The sequence below is a fragment of the Cryptomeria japonica genome, chromosome 11 (assembly GCF_030272615.1).
Source record: "Cryptomeria japonica chromosome 11, Sugi_1.0, whole genome shotgun sequence".
NCBI classification, from domain to species: Eukaryota; Viridiplantae; Streptophyta; class Pinopsida; order Cupressales; family Cupressaceae; genus Cryptomeria; species Cryptomeria japonica.
In genome coordinates this window covers 481,166,914-481,189,253 of record NC_081415.1, presented here as the reverse complement: position 1 = coordinate 481,189,253, position 22,340 = coordinate 481,166,914, and positions in this window count along the sequence as shown.

The window sequence follows — 22,340 nt, the reverse complement described above, 5'->3', positions numbered from 1 at the left end:
GTTGGTGACCTAGTCCTCAAAGAAAATCCAAGAAATCAGCAAGATTGAGAAAAGAAAGGGAAATTTGAACGTAACTGGTTGGGTCCCTATGTCATCATATCAGTCTATGGATCAAGTGCTTATCAGCTTACAACTTCAGAAGGAGATGTGCTCGACGAACCAACTAATAGCATTCATCTGAAGAAATACTACACTTGAGTAGCCTAATGCACGGAAAAAGAAAAAAACCAAAGAAAAAAAATCAAAAATCAAGAAAAAGCAAATAAAAAGGTACAATAAAAGCAACTGGTGAAAACCTGGTAATAGGTGCTATTGTGAGAGGACAACTTCTTCATCTATATCTATACCCCTATAGTAAAGTACTATCGGTCATCGCCTGACACTTAGCAAATATCCAGTCAAGACATACTTAGCGTAGTCACTATCCTGGTTTATCCATATATCCTCTCACCACATTTTACCATGGCTTGGTAATCACTGTACATCCGCATCAAGAGGTACACTTAGCTAGGGGAAATAAATCATCAAAACTTGTGGCATGTTCAAGACATCAAGACTATTTGCAAAACTCAAAAACATCCCATCCAACAACCAAAAAAACTTACTCCATCGTAGAACAAAACATTGGATCGCTAAAACAAGAATCACAAAAATACTAAGATGGATGATTTTCTAAAGTACTAAATGTTGCATTATTGCATAAATTCTTGACATTTTTTGCATTTGAACTTTTTAAATTATTGGATTCTCTCCATTTTCTCACTAATGCTTCAAAGCTAGAGATCATGGGAAAACTCCAAATATTTTCTTAGTCTTCTGTCTGTGAGGCAATCACTTGTACTGTGTAAATACTTGTCTCAAGACATGATACATCGAATATCACTGAAGACATGATTCCACTTTACGCATACAAATGGTTTAATCTTGTCTGTTTATACGCAATCCACACTCTGGTTGTCCTGGTTCAATTATACCTTGATGCTTGTGCTATCTTGCAAAATCAAACATCATGTAAATTTTTCTCAGGTTATCATGGTTTAATTATACCATTATGCCTGTATAAATTTTCAACATATCCAAAAATCAATCCATGCTCAATGATGATACATATATCGAAAGCAAATAAACATGTGGTTATATCGGATGACAAATGCAAAATGAGGGTGCTCCAAAAATGATTAGTTGCATATCATTTTACAATTAGTTGCATATCATTTTACAATTGGTTGCATATCATATCATACATCTCATTTTCAAAATATCATTCATCATTCATCATTGCATCCCTCGCATGCATATCTATCGCATCATCATGGAATCTTTCTTCACTTTCATATCTTCATCATTCTTCCAAACTATCTTCTATCATGTCTTATACAGGATGTATCTTTCCTAAAACTAGATGTTTTGATTAGTTCTTATATAGGATATATCTTTCCTGAAACCAGATGTTTTGATCAGCTCTTATACAGGATATATCATTCCTAAAACTAGATGTTTTGATCAGCTCTTATACAGGATATATCATTCCTGAAACTAGACGCTCGACCATCCATGTCTTATACAGGTGGTATCATTCCTAAAACCAGATGCTCAATCATCCATGTCTTATATAGGCAGTATCATTCCTGAAACCAGACGCTCAATCATCCATGTCTTATACAGGAGGTGTCATACCTAAAACTAGACTTGCTCGCATTCCAATCAATCTAATCAATCTTATCAAACCCATGCATGCCATCACTATCCACTCTTCTATCTTTCAAACAACGTTCTTCTTCTTTCGAGAGATCATTCATGCCTTGTATGCACGAACGATCTCCCGAGGGGGAATTATCATATCAAATATCGACATCAATTTCATATCAATTTCATATCGACATTAGTCTCATATCAACTATTCATATCAAAACAATTCTTCATATCTGGGGCATCATCAATATCATTCATCAAATCTGGGACATCATATCGATTTTTTATATCAAATCAATTTTTCATATCCGCAACATCATATCGACTTTTCATATCAAATCAATTTTTCATATCCACAACATCATATCGATCAATTTTTGACAGTATATCCGACAAATTTTCTTTGAATCAACATGTGCACACACGTCACTTCAAAGAGGGGCAAAATGTAGACGTATAAAAATGACCATATTCCTAAGTGAATATTTTATGTTCATTTCTCTATTTAATTAAATCCAATTTAATTAAATTACTTGCATTCCTCTATTTAATTAAGTAAATTATTCAATTTATTTAGTTAAATTCATAAGACCCCTTTCGCATCATTTAATTGAATAAATCAATATATTTAATTAAATTTACATTTAATTAATAGTCCACCCCAAATTGAATAAATCTAATTTATTCAATTTCCCAACTTGCAACCAAATTGAAATAAAGCAATTTATTTTAATAAATTCTATTTTCCCTCACCCACTTGCAAAATCCTACACCTCCCACTTGCATCCTAACCCTCTTTCTAACCTCTTCTAGATTCTTCTAATCCTGATTATTTAACCCAAACCCATCCATTATCCCTTTTCCCTAAATTTGAGGAGGTCACTTCTCAAATTTGGAGTAAAGTCTTCAAAAGGCATTAAAGCCTTTATCCATTCAACAAGCTAACTTGTTGAATACCCCCAAATTTGGAAGGACTCTTACAAATTTGTCCCCAAAGTCTTCATAACCATTAATGGTTAACTCAACCCTCTTACATGGTTAAAGAATTTCCATAAGCTCAACATCCATGTAACCCAAGGGTCTCATCAAGCATTTATTGCTTTGACCATGGTTATCCTTAAACCTTTGCACAAGAGTTAATCCTTTGGGTAAAAGCTTTATCCAATGGATAACCCTAACTTAACCTTAACCCTTAACCCCTAGGGTAACCATGAGGTCTTCTCAAGCATTTAATGCTTCTTACATCTCCTCTCAACCAACCTTATGTTGACAATTGTCACCATTTCATTGGTGCCAATTGCAAACATGGATTCCCAACTTTCAAACTTAGCCCTTGATTAATTCTTTCAATCTTGGCCATCCATTGCCCTATTTTTGCTATAAATAGAGCTCTCATTCCTTCATTTTCATCATCCAAGTCTTTAGCATCACACTTATACTCAAATCCATTCAAGCTTTCATATTTCATATATGCTCATCATTTAGCCTCTCTTTTAAATAGGAATTAATCTAAATATGCAAATTTAGAGTATGTTCCTTATCATTTAGCTTAAATCATAAACTAATATAGTATGCTAGGAAAGTCTTGTTTACTAACCTTGTCATCTTATAGCTAGTTTATTGCATTTGTAGCATCATGCATAGATTAGGATGCATCTCATCTTAAAATCAACAAAAGCATCCCTCGTTCTTGCATTTGTCATCCCTAAACCATTTTTCTCAATGATCTAAGAGCAAAGACATTGGTTTGAGGGACCGTGCAAGATAGAGAACCATGGAACCAACCTTGGGAAGATGAGCCATACTTCATGACTCCATAGCTTGCACCAAGAAGTCCTGTGGGTGTGTGAGCAAGGCTCCCTAGAGCTCCATTTTTCACATTTTGAGTTCTATCGACCCACTTTTCTCGCATACAGTGTGAACCGGTAATCGGTAAATGTATGAACCGGTATTACTCTGTGATGAGTTACCAACCAGTATTTTTGTGATGAGTTATCATCCACTGACGCTTTGGTGGTGATTCTATGTCATATTACCAAATGTGTCCAAATGCACTGAACCTAGGAACTTGCAATGTAATCCTATTGGACTAACATGAAATCAGATTACTTTATAAGGACATCATGTCTAGGGTTTTAGATGTTGTTAGGGTTTCAGGTGGTTGATGAGGTTTTTGTATGTGTGATCACAGAAGTAGATTAGGTCTGTGTGAAGAAACAGATTGTGGAAATATTGAAGACTGAAGTAATGCTGAAATGCATTAACAATGAGCTATCAAGGATCTAACCAAGCATACTGTGCTAGTATTTAGATCACTCACTTGTTGATTACTCACATCTTCGACAAGTCTGAAACCCTTAACTGGGTAGGCCTAGAAAAGCCTTTGTAGATCCTCTAACAAGGTGGTTCACAACTGTGGATTTGAAATCCTCTCACAAGGTAGTCTTTAATCGGACTTATCTCCTAACAGAGATTGAGATTCCTAATAGGATCTGTTCTGGTGAAGAACATTATATGACCTTAACCGGTCTGGTTACTATTCTGTTGATAGTTACTTGTGAGTTTTATCTCACCGTGGTTTTTCCCATTTGGGTTTCCACATCAAAATTTCTTCTGTTATGGTGATTGTGCTCTTGTGGGTGAATGCCTTATTTGCTGTTTGGTTTACATTTGTCTTAACTGGTTTATTAGTAAAACTATTTTATTGAGTTTCTGCTAAAATGTTTAAGTGTTTGAGTTCAGTATTTTTTGGTATACTAATTCACCCCCCCCTCTTAGTATTCATCAATTGGTATCAGAGCCAACCTTTCTATAAGTTTAACCACTTGGAAGGAGATATGGGGGAATACACTGTGAGGGAGCTTACTCATCATCTCACTCAGACTGAGAAAGCCTTTGATGAACTTAAAGTCAAATATAAGGCCTCTCTAGAAAAGAGAAGAGAGCATGCTGAGAAACTGATGGAGCTTGCTGAAAATAGTTTTTCTGATGAAGAAGACATGGCAGCCCTAGTTGAAGAAGCTGAAAAATTGAATGAGTCTAATGCCAACCTGAGAAGGGAACTAGAAGGACTAACTATCAGAATGTGTCAAGAGCTTGAGAACCAGAGGAAAGCTGAAGATCTGGTAAAAGACAAAGATCATGAGATCTCCAGGCTGAAGCAAGAAATCAGTGCACTTACCGCTCATCTCCAAGAGAGTAAAGTGGAAAAAGAAGAAATACAAGGTGAACTAAACATGGCTATTTCTGAGAATGCAACCTTGAAGGAATCCAATGCTACTATTTCCAAAGAACTCACTGAGTCAAAAGAAATACTTGCCAAATTCAATAAGAGTACTATCAAGCTAGAACAAAAGCTTGAATCAGCAAAACCAGTAAAGAATACCACTGGACTTGGTTTTTCTGGTTATGAGGAAGGTGAGACCTCTGGAACAAAAGATGGAGCATCAAAGAAGCAACTGGCACCAAAGGATAAAGGTAAGCAAAAGTTCAAACCTATTTTCTTTAATTGTCTCAAGGAAGGACACACTGCCAATGTATGTAGAAATAAGGCTTACAATAATTTTCCCTACTTTCTAAACAATAAGCCTTGGTCCAATAGATTTAATGGTAACTGTTATGCATGCAAAAAGTTTGGGCATAGAGCATTTGAATGCATGTTTGTTATACACAACACTGGAAGATATCCTCAAAGGAGTCAAGGAGTTTTTCTTGAATCTTCTGTGAACCGAAATGCAAACTAGTATAATGCCTATGACCATCAGTCAGGTGGTGGTGGCTATCAAGTGGCAACTGGTTGGAGAGAAACCTATTTGATTTGCCATGGTAGTGGTCACATTATTGCAACATGCAGGAGGAAGAATGGTAGAATGAACAATGGACACCCTACCAGAACCTGCAGAATGAGAAAGAACATATCAGATGATATACCAGTCACTCCGGAAGGAAAGATTGATGTTGAAACTATTCAAGTAGATATGAAGACAACATGGAAGAAGAAACCTAAAGAAGTGTCACAAGAAGAACCGGTTTCTGCACCTAGTGTGGAAGTCACTGAACCAGCAAACTAAGCTTCAGAAAAGCTTAGGGTGAACAAATCGGTGAAATTTTTTGAACTCCCAGTTTACACCGGTAAAAGACCTTAACCGATATGTGTTACCTATCAATCGGCAAAAGACCAAAAATGGTAAAAGGGAAAATTAGGGTTTATAACCTAATGGTGGAGCATTTATTATGGTAGGTGAAGAATTTGTTTAAAAGGGATTTTCAAGTCATTTTCACTTATCAATTTGCAAGCAAAGAAATTCTCAAGTGCAAAGCGACCAAAGGCAATTTGTTTTGCGATTCAAAGAGATTTCAAAAACTTTGAAGTAGAATCTAGAGATAGTATCAATCAATCAAGTGAAGAACACTAAGCGGTGTTCCAAGTGACCGAACTGGTGTGTTGCTAGCTACAGTGTCAAAGCCCTAAATCTCAACTCACGAAGGTATTTTTTGAACTTCTTTGTTTATCATGGCTTCTGCATCGCACTTCAGTTCAAGTGCACCTAGTGATTTAGCAGATTTCATACAAAGGAAGATGAAATACAATGCCCTATCTCAAATACCCACTAGTGTTATAGTTGAGGAAGGTATTTCAGATTATATTGATTTCAAAACAGAAGACCTAGGATCCTAAGTGATCCATTCTTAGTTAGGTTTATTCTGCGGGAATGACAAGAAGATCAAATTGGAATACAGCATCCTGGAAAGAAAGAAACTTCACAATGCGGTCTATTTTCTTGAAGAATTCATGGAAGATCACATCCGCATCATCCTAAGTAGAGTGCATGGTGACAAAATGTATCTTGAGCAGACACATGACATCACACTAGAAGTGATTCATGCCGTCACCATTTTCTAAAATGTTGGAGAAGTGTCAGCCCTAAGGAAAGTCATTAAGATGGAAATGACCAAGCTCACCAGTTTTGTGAGCGACCAATGGGGAATGACCATTAACACCATCAAGGATGATTTGGTCAAGTATGCCTGCATGGTGATCGGATACCAAACATTCTATGCTAGCAAAATAAACTCTGTCCCTGTAGTTGCGGTGAATGCAGCCTATAGAATGATCATGGAAGATGCATCATTTGATCTATGCACCTGTATGCAAAGGCAACTTCTGGTAAACCTGAAGTCTATCAAACAGGACAATGCCTTAAGATTTAAATTTGGACAAATATTGGTAGGTTTGTTTTTCTATTTTCAAGGCTATTTTTTGGGAGTCGGTGATATTCAATGGTCTACTGACCAACCGGTTACCAAGCAAATAAGAGAAAGTCTTCAAGCGGTGGGAACCGATTATCTTGAAGTCTTGAATAAATACTTTGATGAATTCAGATGCAAGATGAGCCAGAGGATGAGAATATCTAGCGATATTGTCAAGAAGTATGAAGAGGACATCTGCTTTATCATCGGAGTAGATGAGTGCATAATGGAGGCGGTTGAGCCCAGAAAGGAAGAAGTGGAGCCCATGGGATATGAGGTGATGTATGACATGCTCGATGGGTATGCCTCTACCCTACTTGCCTCGCCTCTTGATCCAAAGAAGAAGAGAACTGACACCTACTTGGAGAGGGTAACATTAGTTGAAGAACCTTCAGTGAAGAAGGGAAAGGCAGTGCCATCGGTATCGGCACCGGTTACTTCAGCAAGTCCTAAAGTGACCAAGCGGTCATCGGCCAAGAAGAAACCAGAAGTTGCACCCACCAAGGTCTTTGAAAGAAAGTGGAAAACTAAGAACACCTCACCAGATTCTGAGGATACAGAACCTGAAGTGCAACCTAAAAAGACTAGGCAAACGAGGAAGAAGACAAAGACAACCAGTAATGAATTGGCATCATCAGCACTGGTAAATATAGACATTTCCTCTTACAAACCATTGACACATTGTCAAAGAACTATCAAGAATATTAGGAGAAAAGTGCTAAGTGATTTAATAGATCATTTTGATGATTTTAATGATAATGAAAAGGAGGAAGTTGAACAAGACGTTATTCAATACCTATGTATTAATGACAGGTCACCATTAGAAATTAGGTCTGTGACATCAGATTCTTTATACAATTCTTTAGATAACAAATGGTGCATTGCCATAGAAAAGGAACAGGAAATAAGAGAAGAAATTTTTGCACAATATTTTCCCGATGTGTCAAATTCAGAACTCTATGAGGTTATGGATAAATACAAAGGTCTCTTCTTCATGAGAAGAAGAAGACTCCTGTTACTAGAAGGGAAAGTTCCTGAAGTGGTAAAAGATACACACTCACATGCCAAAGTTGCTCTGAGGTTGTAGCAAGTGTCTGAAGCCAACAAGAAGGCTAAGCAAGAACCGAAAACTGGAAAACTGGATGAAGTATATGACAGTGAAGGAGAACCGGTTACTGAACAAATGGACACAATTGATGTTGATGTTTTGGATGGTGAAAATGTCACTCCAGATGCAACAAAGGAAAAGGTTGATAAAGAGAGAGTGGACAAGGAAAACCAGGAGAAAGAAAAGGCTGATAAAGTGCAAGTGAAGAAAGAGAAGAAGAATCAAGAGGAAGAGAAGAGGAAACAAGCAAAAGAGGAGAAAAAGAAACATGAAGAGGAGAAGAGAAAAGGAAACATGAAGAGGAGAAGAAGAAAAAGGAAGAGGAGAAGAGAAAAGGAAACAGGATGAGGAGAAGAGGAAATAGGAAGAGGAGAAGAGGAAATGGGGAGAGGAGAAGAAGAAAAAGGAAGAGGAGAAGAGGAAAAAAGAAGAGGAGAAGAAGAAAGAAGAAGAGAAGTAGAGGGAAGAAGAAAGGAAGAAGGATGAAGAGAAGAAAAAGAAAGAAGCAGAGAAACAAAAGAAGGCAGAAGAGGAAAAGAAAAGAGTCAAAGCAAAGAAGGAAGCAGCAAAAAGCACACATGTGGAGACACCAAAGGCAATCGGTAGTCAAGCCAAACCGGCTGACATTACTAGTCCTATTGACCTCAAATCTGCAAATGAATCAGAGCTGATCCAAAGCATTAAGCTTGCACAAGAGCGACTGGAAGAATTAAGGAGGAAAAAGGAACAAGATGTTATTCAAACTACAGTTGAAACTCTTACCAGTTTGATTCCCGGTACAAACCTCCCCAGTACCAATCCCTCTTTGGCCCAACTAAAACTTCTATGTACAATTGTGGAAGACCAGGTACAATGCCTGGAAGAGGTGGTTGAAGCCAATGCACAGAAAAAGTATCAAAAGGTACTAAACACTGCCCTAGTGAAGAAATTGAACGAGCTCCGGTTTGAACTTCAAAAAGAACAGAAGGACATAAGAGATGCTAAGGATGAGGGAAAACTACTAGTCAGTAAGATAAGTCAACCACATCTATTTTGTGATGATGTGCTTGCATAGAAAGAAAAATTGCAATCTGATTTGCAAGCATTTATAAGCACCTTCAAGATGCCCTATGATTCCTTTATTGCATATGGGCAAATTGTTCACCGGTTTCAGCTCCAGTCCGCCAGAATAGAGTTAGAGATCAGCAACTGGACTAGAGATTTGCAGGAACTTCAACTGGTTCTACTACCCAGACTGCAAATACTTCAAAAATACTATCTCAATTTGGATGCCTTAACGGTCACTCAAGAGATGAGCACCATTGATGCCATGGAAGAATAGGTATCCCAGATCTAAACAGAAAGTGAGGTGGCTACCTCATTACTTGAATCATGGTCCTTATCCATGAAGACCTTCATGCAGGATTTTAAATCGGTTTTTGATAAGTTTCACTCATTATTGTCATAAACATTTATTATATTAATGATAATGAGAAACAGGGGTTATTCTACAATACTTTGTCATTGTTGGCAAAGGGGGAGTAGTATTTTGTATTTAAAATTTTGGTGAATGCTATGTATGCTATGTATACTTTCATGTTATCTCTTTAAGGGAGTAGTATACATTGTATTTTCTGCAAAAGGGATAGTGTATATGCTTAGGGGGAGTAATTTTGATTATGACATTTTTTTTTTATTGTAAAACACTTAGATGTCAAAATTTTCCTAAGTGTTACCATCAATTCCAAAGGGGGAGATTGTTGGCATTTTTGATGATGATGTTGTGACTGTCATTGATGGACACACACTTGCTTTGAGATCACTTTTTGTATGTATGAGTTATGCTCAACCGGTATTTGTTCCAACCGGTATTATTTATTATAGTCTTTAGACTATCGGTGTTTTGCAGAAAGTGTTTACCGATCTCAAGCGGTATGAAGACCCATGTGGTATGAAGACTCAAGCGGTTCGAGGATCCCAAAGTGGTATGAAGGAACAAAGCGATTGTTATCATTTTTCCCAATCTTCATTTTGACAAACCGGTAATTGGTAAAATGTGTGAACTGGTAATCGGTAAATGTATGAACCGGTATTACTCTATGATGAGTTACCAACCAGTATTTTTGTGATGAGTTATCATCCACCAACACTTTGGCGATGATTCTGTGTCGTATTACCAAATGTGTCCAGATGCACTAAACCTAGGAACTTGCAATGTAATCCTATTGGACCAACATGAAATCAAATTCCTTTATAAGGACATCATGTCTAGGGTTTTAGATGTTGTTAGGGTTTTAGGTGGTTGATGAGGTTTTTGTATGTGCGATCACAGAAGTAGATTAGGTCTGTGTGAAGAAACAAAGTGTGGAAATATTAAAGACTGAAGTAATGCTGAAATACATTAACAATGAGCTATCAAGGATCTAACCAAGCATACTGTGCTAGTATTTAGATCACTCACTTGTTGATTACTCACATCTTCGACAAGTCTGAAACCCTTAACCAGGTAGGCCTAGCAAAGCCTTTGTAAATACTCTAACAAGGTGGTTCATAACTGTGGATCTGAAATCCTCTCACGAGGTAGTCTTTAAGCGAACTTATCTCCTAACAGAGATTGAAATTCCTAACAGGATCTGTTCTGGTGAAGAACATTGTATGACCTTAACCGGTCTGACCATAACCGGTTTGGTTACTATTCTATAGATAGTTACTTATGAGTTTCATCTCACCGTGGTTTTTCCCATTTGGGTTTCCACGTCAAAATCTCTTGTGTTATGGTGATTTTTCTCCTATGGGTGAATGCCTTATTTGCTATTTGGTTTACATTTGTCTTAACCGGTTTGTTAATAAAACTATTATAGTTCAGTATTTTTTGGTATATTAATTCACCCCCCCCTCTTAGTATTCATCAATCTGAATGTCACTACTTACTACCATCATAAGCAATAACAATCTAACCATATCTATTATGACACTTAACATCCTTAATCATTTATCATGCCCATATGTAATACACTTAGTTCCTCTCCTTCATGATATGCAATCTACTTAATCATAAATTTAATATGATAAGCTACTCTTTTCAATGCAAGGCCAACCCCTTTTCCTTATGTTCATTTTATGCTTCAAATCCAAATGTGCCTAAACCCTTAAACTTTCTTCTACTAGAATGATCATCATACATCTACCATGATTATTCATTACATAATGCATAAACATAATTTCCTTTCATAACTAACACTCTCATACCTATACTTTATTCCATAATCCTATCATGATCATATCCCTTTAACATGATTCCTAAATGCATGATGTAATAATCATAAACTCCTTCATTAAATAACTTCTTAAATACTATACATGGTACCTTTTTCTTTTTAACACAACCATAAATATAAATGCCATTACCACATTCACAATATTATTTATCAGCTACAAGTTCTACACTACAACAATCCTACTTACATAAGTTCTTTCCAATTTTAATCTAAAAGCTCATCTAACAATCATAACATACACGTAATGATAAACTCATACAACATGTACAATTGAATTATTTCCATTAACTAGGCAATATTCAACTACTTTGAGATGCACCCATGTTTTATTCTACTACTAGAGTCGTAACCTCATTCCTCATTAACTAAAATGATCTATATCATTTCCTTAAGGTTAACTATTTATCTTACCAGCTACCCATTCATTCTTACAATCTAGAAGTATCCATTTATCAAGAATATCAACCTTTCAATGAGAACATTCATTCAATATTTGTATATACAACCATACTCAAAGATCATCCTATTACAAGGTAATTATTGCAATCCATTACAACATTTAAAGATTTCATCATACTATGAGTCCTAATACTTATATCTACAAAATTCAAGTTACATAGCTACATTTACATTATAATATTAATTACCATATCAGATTTCTAATTCTTTTCTATCTTAAACATGAACATAAATTCCTATTACATGACCATAATATCAAAACTCATGAATCCCTTTTATGAATCATTACAAAATAACTACAACATATCTATTAACATGAATTGCATTCCATTTCAATACATCTCAATATCCATCTTACAAATCATAGGCCCATTCCTAAACATCATCTACTATATAATTTCATGATAATTTCAACATGAGCATAGTTCTCTTAATACAGTCTCATCTACAACTTCTACATTATGATTACAATCATAACCCATGATATTAATTTCATTCATCCACTACAATAATCAACCATAAGCTCCAATGAAGAAAAATCCACATCCACGCATATGAATCCAATGAGAACATCCCAATGGTATAAATGCACCAATCACCTGACCATGTGAAACCAAAGGAACCACCCCCCATGCTAGGAGATGAAACAAGGCCCCAACACACATTCTATACCTAAGATGACACCAAACTATGAAGGAGACTCACAACTCAAGTATCATAACCACACAACACAACAACCAATCACATGGAAACCACACATAGAAACTCCTAGAGGCGTAACAATAGACAAAGCATTAGCATAGAAAACAAGGACACATGTAGGAGTGGAGTGTCATCACATTCTATCCTCCCCAAAATAGACACACAAGACTTCAAGTCATAACCCAGATAGACATGTGGAACCATCTCAACCTATGAGAGAATCAAGGAAGATTGACTTACCACTGCAGTGGCCTTCCCAAGCTTATCCTAAAACATCCTCCCTAGGATCAAGTCTTGGGGCTCAACTATTAATTATCTTGATTAAGTGATTAATAATTACCCAATCCATCCAATTCATTATTAATGTTATCACTTGTTTATAATAAGGAAAACTTCCAATGTGCCCTGACAATCTAGACGGGAGGCTTATCAACTCACCGCCCATATCTCATGATCCCAGTCATCACATGAAAGCCCACTCCCACCTAAGATATTCCAAAATAATGATAACAACAAGGAGGCTACACATCATCCAAAAGGAGCCCATGAAAAACATATATGCAACCATAGCCATCAATATAATAATTAAGAGCCTCAATGCAAAAAGTGAATCAAAACCATCTCAAGGGAAATCAAAATCTACCATAAGCATAAAGTAAACCTCTACAACAAGGCTCATCAACTTGATGGAGAAACACATAACATAAATCCATGATCACAACATCTAAACAAGGTGAAGAAGTACTAAACCTCTACGATAAGGCTTATCAACTCGCCAAAGCACAAAACCATAATAAAACATCAAATCCAAGAGAGCACCAAACTGGAAAATGTCAAAAATCCTCAATACAAGCCTTTGGTACAAAAACACATTCAGAAAATTCATCATAGGCTGAGGAAACTAAGAAAAACATATTAACCAGGCAATTTAGTGCATTCACTACGCAGAGCAGTGCATTTGCTAAACTTTGCAGTAACTTTATCTTACCCTACAACGCATTTACCAGACTCTCTAGCACATCTACTAATAGTTATAGTGCATACATTATGAGATAGCGCATTTGCACAATTAAACAACTCTTACAAAACACAATGTAGCGCATTTACCAAAAGAAACATCGCATTTACATAAAGAAATAGTGCATACGTTCAAATAGCGCATTTGTCCAAAAATAGGCATGGACTTAGCAAATTTGTGACAAGGAAATAAAATCCAAGAGACTACAAAAATGACCAAGTAGGGGCTCAAAAGAAGCGCCCAGGCAACACGAAATGAATGCTATAAACAAGAAGTAAAACCATAAATAAAAGGGAAAGAAAACCTAAAAGGAAACTTCACAATAATGGAGCAAAAACCAACTCTCAAAGAGAACACACAAAGATCCGAAATGACTCCAATGAATCACAAGACTAAAAAATATCTCAAAGATATATTGCTAAAGCCTTGAAACCTCACACCCAAACCTCTTACAAGAACATGGTTCCAAAATCCAATACACAAGAAGCCATTCACAGATCCATATACTCATGACAACAATCTTCAGACCGCTAATAAATTTCCCAAGAAAACTATATTGAAAACCATATAATATAAAGTTTACCCCATGAAATATTTTTTCCATAACTTTACAAAACTATATAATAAGATTCATTTCCCATAATAGACTTGCACATAGTTTTTTTTGGTAGACACGAAGAAGACATGGAAAATAAAAATTCAAAGGAAAAGAATCCCCAACCTAGGATTTGAAGTTATGGCGACAAGAATTCAATGAAGCGCCCACAAAATCCAAAGAAGCTCCAAAGCATAAATTCAAAGCTCCCAAAATAAAGTTGTAGAAGAAGTTCTCAAGAATGATAACCCGACACAAAGCTTAGGCTACTAAATAAAAAGAATTCCAAACCAAAAAAACCCTAGCCTCAAATTGGCCAATCAAAATAATCCAAAATAATATAAAACTTACCTACCCATCATATATTATATTTTATTTCCCCAATATATTCACTACCAATAGTTATTAACAATAGGTAGGAAATAATAATAAACTCATTTACCTTTGTAACAAGAGAAATGTAATAAAATATTATAAAGTATTAATTACCATTGCACAAACAATAATAATCATGCCCTAATTATATATTATATTTTATTTCCCCAATATATTCACAACCAATAGTAATTAATGATAGGTAGGAAATAATAATAAACTCATTTCCCTTTGTAACAAGTGAAATGTAATAAAGTATTATAAAGTATTAATTACCATTGCAAAAACAATAATAATCACACCCTAATAAATATCTAAGGGCCATTTAAAATAAAACCAATTAAATAATTAAATACAAATTGCCAATGCTAATAAAATAAACACCGACTAAATAAATAAATATAAAATAACCAAGGCTCAATAAATAAATTAAAAGCCACCAATAAATATTAATCAACATTCAAATATAAAAGCACTATTAAACAATAAATAGTAAATAAATAAATAGATAGATGATTAAACAATAAATTTAAATAACCAATAAGTCAATAATAAATAAATAAACACTAAATCTCCAATAATAAAATAATCAAATTAAACAATAATTAACTACCAATTGAGTTAAACATTATTAATCCATAAAACTGCACATTAATTAATTAATAATTTAAATAACCAAATACTCACAATCACCAAGAGACCATTCTCACTGACTGACATGGCGAATTATGCTAAGACACTGATGACTCAAGGTAGACATCTTAGTATGTGAAGGGAACTCATGCCATCTCTGACAACTTGCCATTGGGATTTAAAGACACGCTCAGACCTGTGGAGCCAGGTGGAGTCGATGTCTGGTACTTGCAAATCCTGCAACCACAAAGCCATGACACAACATATACAAATATATAATAACAAGCAAGTGATAGAGAATCACAATGGCATATCATGCTTACAATGAGTGATATGACATTGTCTCTACTCACGGAGGCATTCACACAATAACCAAACACATCATAGCACCAACTCATCACATATAGTCAAGAAGTAGGGTTAGCATAATCTTAATGCTATCAAATCCTTAATCCATATAATCCATCTAACATAGCAAGTGCATATAGAGACCGTTAGCATAAATCCATCATATCAAGATCATCAATAACAAGTATCATCTTAAGAATCTAAAATATAACTAAAGTCAGCACATAGTATATTACCAAAAATTAAACTAAGCTATGCCAATAGGATCTATAATGTACAAGGAGAAGGATGATTCAAGGTGGGGCACTACATCCTCCCCCTTGGACTCGACTTACTCCTGGAAATTGTAGGGGTTAAACTGACAACAAGAACGTATTAATAAAAAACTTCCTTTAAATATAAACAAATTATAATATTTCTTTTAGGTCAATTACCAATAGTACACCTAATCTTCCCTATTTAAGGATTCGCCAATCCATATATCATTTTAGTTCAAACATTTCCTAGCTCAAAGTAAGATAATGACAACAAAATTTCCTTCCTTTTGCTTCAAATATTCAAAATAAATGCATTACACAAGAAGTAAACAAATCACAAAACTCTTACTAATTACAACAATTATGCTAAATCGTTAAAATATTCTCAAGGAAATTTCATTTAACCACACTTGCAACACAAAAGTATATTTTTGTCACTGAGTTAGCATCAATAAGCAAAAATCACAATAATTCACACCAATTAAGCATAGAAACACTCCTTTAACATCTAGTTGCATGCAAATAAGAAGATAGATATACATTTTACACAATATTCTACACATAAGCACATTCTTATATTATTAAAGAATTCATGTCATATGTTTAAATGAGGGAAAATTATCATAAATAAGCCTCTTCAAGGTCAACTATAATCAAGACATCATACAATACCCAAAAATATATAACCCATTTACTTAGGAGAACAAGATTTACAAGCTTTAGATATCCAAATATCCACCATTCTTCCACTACACTACTTTGATACAAGCATCCTTCATAAAATCAAATCATCCAAAGGCATCCTTTATCCATTATTCATACATGATTTATACACAAGAGCTTTTGAAGGCAAGAAAGCAACATCTGGTTTTTATTTATCCTTTTTATAAATTACAGACTTCACAATTCCAAGACACTTCTATCTACTGTATAATTAAGAAAGTTTCCAATACATTTCATCTTATTAACACATTTCATTTTCTCAACTAATATCATCATTATCTAATTATTTGCCTAGTCTAGTGCACTTCTTCATAGTGTCCTCCCTTGCACACACTATCAGAAGTTTGAAATGAACATGATAGAGACAATAATTGACTCAAGTTAAGGGCCCACAATACTTAGACACTCAAAATGACCACCACAAACAACAAAAGAGAAGTCAAAGGGAAATATCATCAAATCAAGTCATTAAATTATGAAAGAAGAAAAGTTGTCGGTGAAATCAATCAAGAAATTAAGTGTGACAAGTGCCACCAAAAGAGAAAAATAAAAGAAAGAAGAACTCAATGGTCATCCCAAGAGTAAATAAATCTCAAAAACAAATTAATCCCAACGGCACATCGCACAAATCACAAAATAACTCAAGGCAAAATAGACAACTCGTCCAATCCACACCACGAGGTGACCAATATTAGTCATGCCAAAGGGAGTAACTGCTACACAACATCCAAGGGTACAATGCACTAAGTGTGTTAGAGAGTGCACACCATATATTTAAGATCTTTATTTTATTCATATATCCATATTCCTTTCATCATCTTTAATGCAATGCAATCTTTTACGAAAGTCTAGACAATTATCCTTATGGAAGGAGACATATGCTAGGAACAAATAAAATGACTACTATAGTCATACACGCACAAGGAATACACTCATAATATGACTAATGTTCAAGATATCTTATCTATACCATGATCATATTTACCAAGTTATAATAGAAACAGAGGTTAGAACTTCAATTAATCACTTGATAATATACTATAATAGACATCATTTCTCTCAATGTACAACTAATAATATATAGAAGGTTAGAATTTTCTTCATAAATTCATTAAGAAATTTAGTCATTCATATCCTTAAACAATCAAATAAGTCTCATTACTTAAGCCAGGATTTAATATCAGTTTCTACTCACATCCACACCTCTTAGCAATAGTAAACTCCTAATATATTCCTAGTTATCTAAATTAAGGATATCACAGCCCTACTTGCAGAAACTTAATTCCCTTTTTCATCTAATTTCACACAAATTCAAAAGATATATGCATCATTCTATTCAAACATTCTTCCCATCATTGCTTAGTTATAATCATTCGTGGATTATGTATTTTCATCATTTCAAGGGGAATTGCCATTTAGGATGTTGGCATATGCACACTCCAATGAGACATTTTATGTGATTGAAGGTTTTGTCATTGATGGCAACCTTGCAATCCTATGGCACCGGCAAGACATTATACCGGCAAAGCATTACACCAGCAAGATAGTGCACCGACATCAGCAGATTACACTCAGGACACCGGCACCGGCACAGAAGAAAACAAGTATACCGACACAGAGGCCGACAGGATTTTTGTTATACAATATTGTTTATTATTGTAAGATGACTTGGAAAATTGTAAAATGACTCTTATATATAAAGGAGATCATTGTAGACATTTAAAGTAGAGTAGCAGAAGCAAAAAAGAAAATATTAGGCAGACCTAATGTGTGAAATATAGGTCAAAGGGTATATGTAAAGAACAGAGCAGGAACCGGTACTGAATCTGGCATTGAAGATGCTATTGTAAAGCAATACAAGTTATTGGATTAGTATAATCCTTATTTGTAAGTCAATGTGACTTCCCATTGAGTAGTGAGCTCTAGGCAGTTGGCCTTCCTGCATGTGCAAGCCCCTATTGTAAGTAATATTCTCTTATTGGCTAGTGAGTGAATATTGTGGGTCACAAATCCCACCGAGGTTTTTCCCACACCGGGTTTCCTCGTTAAAAATATTGTGTTATGGTGTACTTTTCATGTGGATGTTCTTGATTTTGTTTATTGCATTATTTATTGCATATAGGTACACTGTTATATTATGTTCTACATGTTTTAACTTAAGAAATCATTATTACCAGTTAGATACTGATTCACCCCCCACTCTCAGTATATGTGGGGCCCCTAACATAGGATCCCAATACAAATTCATACAATTATTTATCATTTTATCTCACTAGAATTCATTAAGGAAGCACTTTATTAAAATTCAAATAAGGTAAGGAGATAGCATCCTTTCTTAATCTATTTGTTTAATCAGGCAAAACATTTCTTCAAAGCCACACAACTCCTACACAGCTAAAAACTTGTATCTTACTAAACCAACTAAAGACACAATAGTACCATTCCAATTTCTAAATACACAATGCACACAAACCTTACTTCCATACACACATTTATATCATAGTATTTAACCTATTTGTTTTGTGAAAATATCTTATTTTTAAACGATGAGATATTCTATCTAATCAATTCTTCTTTTTTCTTTTTTTTTAAAGATCATAAATGCAAATTTATTCCACCAAAACTTCTCTTTAAGGTATGCAAAGTCATATCCATCAATGATGACTCATTCCTTTTATTTAATACCAATAAACTCCCAAGTTTTTGAATCTTTTACCCAAAAGAGGAAGAGGAAGAAAGGGTATTGTCGCACAATCAATACACACACAAATTTATGCATAATCAGTTTGAATTTCCTAGTCATGCCAGATGTAGCTACTTACATCCTTTTTAAGATATGTAAATTCAAATTTTCATAAGGTCTCCTAGCATTACAAATGCAACTATAAATCCCAAATCCTTTGAAAGATATGATTCACTCAAACAATCTTTTCTTACATGCAGAATCACACATATACAAAAACAATCAGTAGTTCTATTGGGTACCCATACACCACTAGCTAACTTCCTTACATTTCACAGAGGAGATTAAAATAAGGGAAAGGCGTTATTAAGCTATTATTTTCTTATATATATAGATGCATCACATACAAGTTATTCAATTTCACATCATGATCTATACTAAATTATTCTTATATGCATAATACAAACACTTCATCCTACTATTTAGAAGAAGATCATCATAAAAATCTAGTCTTATAAACATAGCATTAGTTAAGAGAATACAAACAATATTTTCTAATTCTACAACGTAATCATTTATATCTAGGGAGAACATCCTCTAACCTTTAAGTAAGCACTAGAAATTACAAAGCAAGCAAGACTGAATAGGATCATATAGGCATTCCTCTCATTCTAGAGACATGCATAGAAATGAATACACATATTGCATAAAATTATGATTCCTAGGAGGGATTAGGGAAAAACACAAAGCATAGACATCTAAGATCTCCAAGATTCCAATGACTCATTTTTCCCACACAAATCTCAAAGGGTAACTTAATTCAAGAGAAAATTAAATCACGTTACGCAAGACTAAGAGCAACAACCCTAACCAATGATCCCAGTGTTTGCAACACGAGCACTGATACTAGATGTAATGCCTGCCAAAATACCTTAGAGAAAATAAAGCAAACTAACATACTAATGGAGATATTTTTATTTTTTTTAATAACATCCAATGCAACACATATCAACAACTATGCAATATAGATTAATCATCCCTTAAACATAATCTTTATGAACATAATACATATCACATATACTCATAAACCAATTATGAAAGCATAATTAAACATAACAAACCATTAATACCATCTCCCTAGGGTATCTCAATGTCACTACTTACAACCATCATAAGCAATAATAATCTAACCATATCTATTACAATACTTAACATCCTTAATTATTAATCATGCACATATGTAATACACTTAGTTCCTATCCTTCATGATATGAAATCTACTTATTCATAAAACTAATATGATAAGCTACTTTTTTCAATGCAAGGCCAATCCCTTTTCCTTATGTTCATTTTATGCTTCAAATCCAAATGTTCCTAAACCCTTAACCTTTCTTCTACTAGCATGAGCATCATAAATCTACCATGATTATTCATTACATAATGCATAAACATAATTTACTTTCATAACTAACACTCACATACCTATACTTGATTCCATAATCCTATCATGAACATATCCCTTTAACATGATTCCTAAATGCATGATGTAATAATCATAAAGTCCTTCATTAAACAACCTCTTAAATGCTATAAATGGTACCTTTTTCTTTCTAACACAACCATAAATATAAAGTCATTACCACATTCACAATATTATTTATTAGCTACAAGTTCTACACTACAACAATCCTACTTACATAAGTTCTTTCCACTTTTAATCTACAAGCTCTTCTAACAATCATAACATACACGTAATGATAAATGCATACAACAGATACAATTACATTATTTCCATTAACTAGGCAATATTCAACCACTTTGAGATATGCCCATGTTTTATTCTACTACTAGATTTGTAACCTCATTCCTCATTAACTAAAACAATCTATATCATTTCCTTAAGGTTAACTTTTTATCTTACCAACTACCCATTCATTCTTACAATCTAGAAGTATCCATTTATAAAGAATATCAACCTTTCAATGAGAACAATCATTCAATATTTGCATATACAACCATACTCAAAGATCATCCTATTAAAAGGTAATTATTGTAATCCATTACAACATTTAAATATTTCATCATACTACAAGTCCTAATACTTATATCTACTAAATGCAAGTTACATAGCTACATTTACATTATCATCTTAATTACCATATCAGATTTCTGATTGTTCTCTATCTTAAACATGAACATAAATTCCTATTACATGACCATAGTATCAAAACTCATAAATCCCTTAATGAACCATTACAAAATAAAATACAACATATCTATTAACATGAATTGCATTCCATTTCAAAGATAATTAGATCTCAATACATCTCAATATCCATCTTAAAAATCATAGGCCCATTCCTAAACATCATCTACTATATAATTTCATGATAATTTCAACACGGGCATAGTTCTCTTAATACATAGTCTCATCTACAACTTCTACATTATGATTACATTACATAACCCATGATATTAATTTCATTCATATGCTACAATAATAAACCATAAGCTGCAATGAAGAAAAATCCACATCCACGCATATGAATCCAATGAGAACATCCCAATGGTAAAAAGGCACCAACCACCCGACCATGTGGAACCAAAGGAACCACCCCCCATGCTAGGAGATGACACAAGGTTCCAAAATACACTCTAGACTTGAGCTGACACTAAACTACCAAGGAGACTCATAGCTCAAGTATCACAACCACACAACACAACAACCAATCACATGGAAACCACACATAGAAACTCCTAGACGCATAACAATAGACAAGGCATTAGTATAAAAAATAAGGACACATGTAGGAGTGGAGTGTCATCACATGATATCCTCCCCAAAATAGACACACAACCCTTCAATTCATAACCCCGATAGACATATGGAGCCATCATAACCCTGATAGACTTTGGTGGAGAATCAAGGGAGATTGACTTACCACCAAAGTGGCCTTCCCAATCTTATCCTAAAACATCCTCCCTCGGATAAAGGCTTGGGGCTCAACTATTAATTATCTTGATTAGGTGAGTCCTTATTACCCAATCCATCTAATTCATTATTAATGTTATCACTTTTTTATAATAAGGAAAACTTCCAATGTGCCTTGGTGATCTAGACGGGAGGCTTATCAACTCACCGCCCATCTCTCATGATCCTAGTCATCACATGAAAGCCCACTCCCCCCAACATATTCCAAAACAATAATAACAACAAGGAGGCTCAACAACATCCAAAAG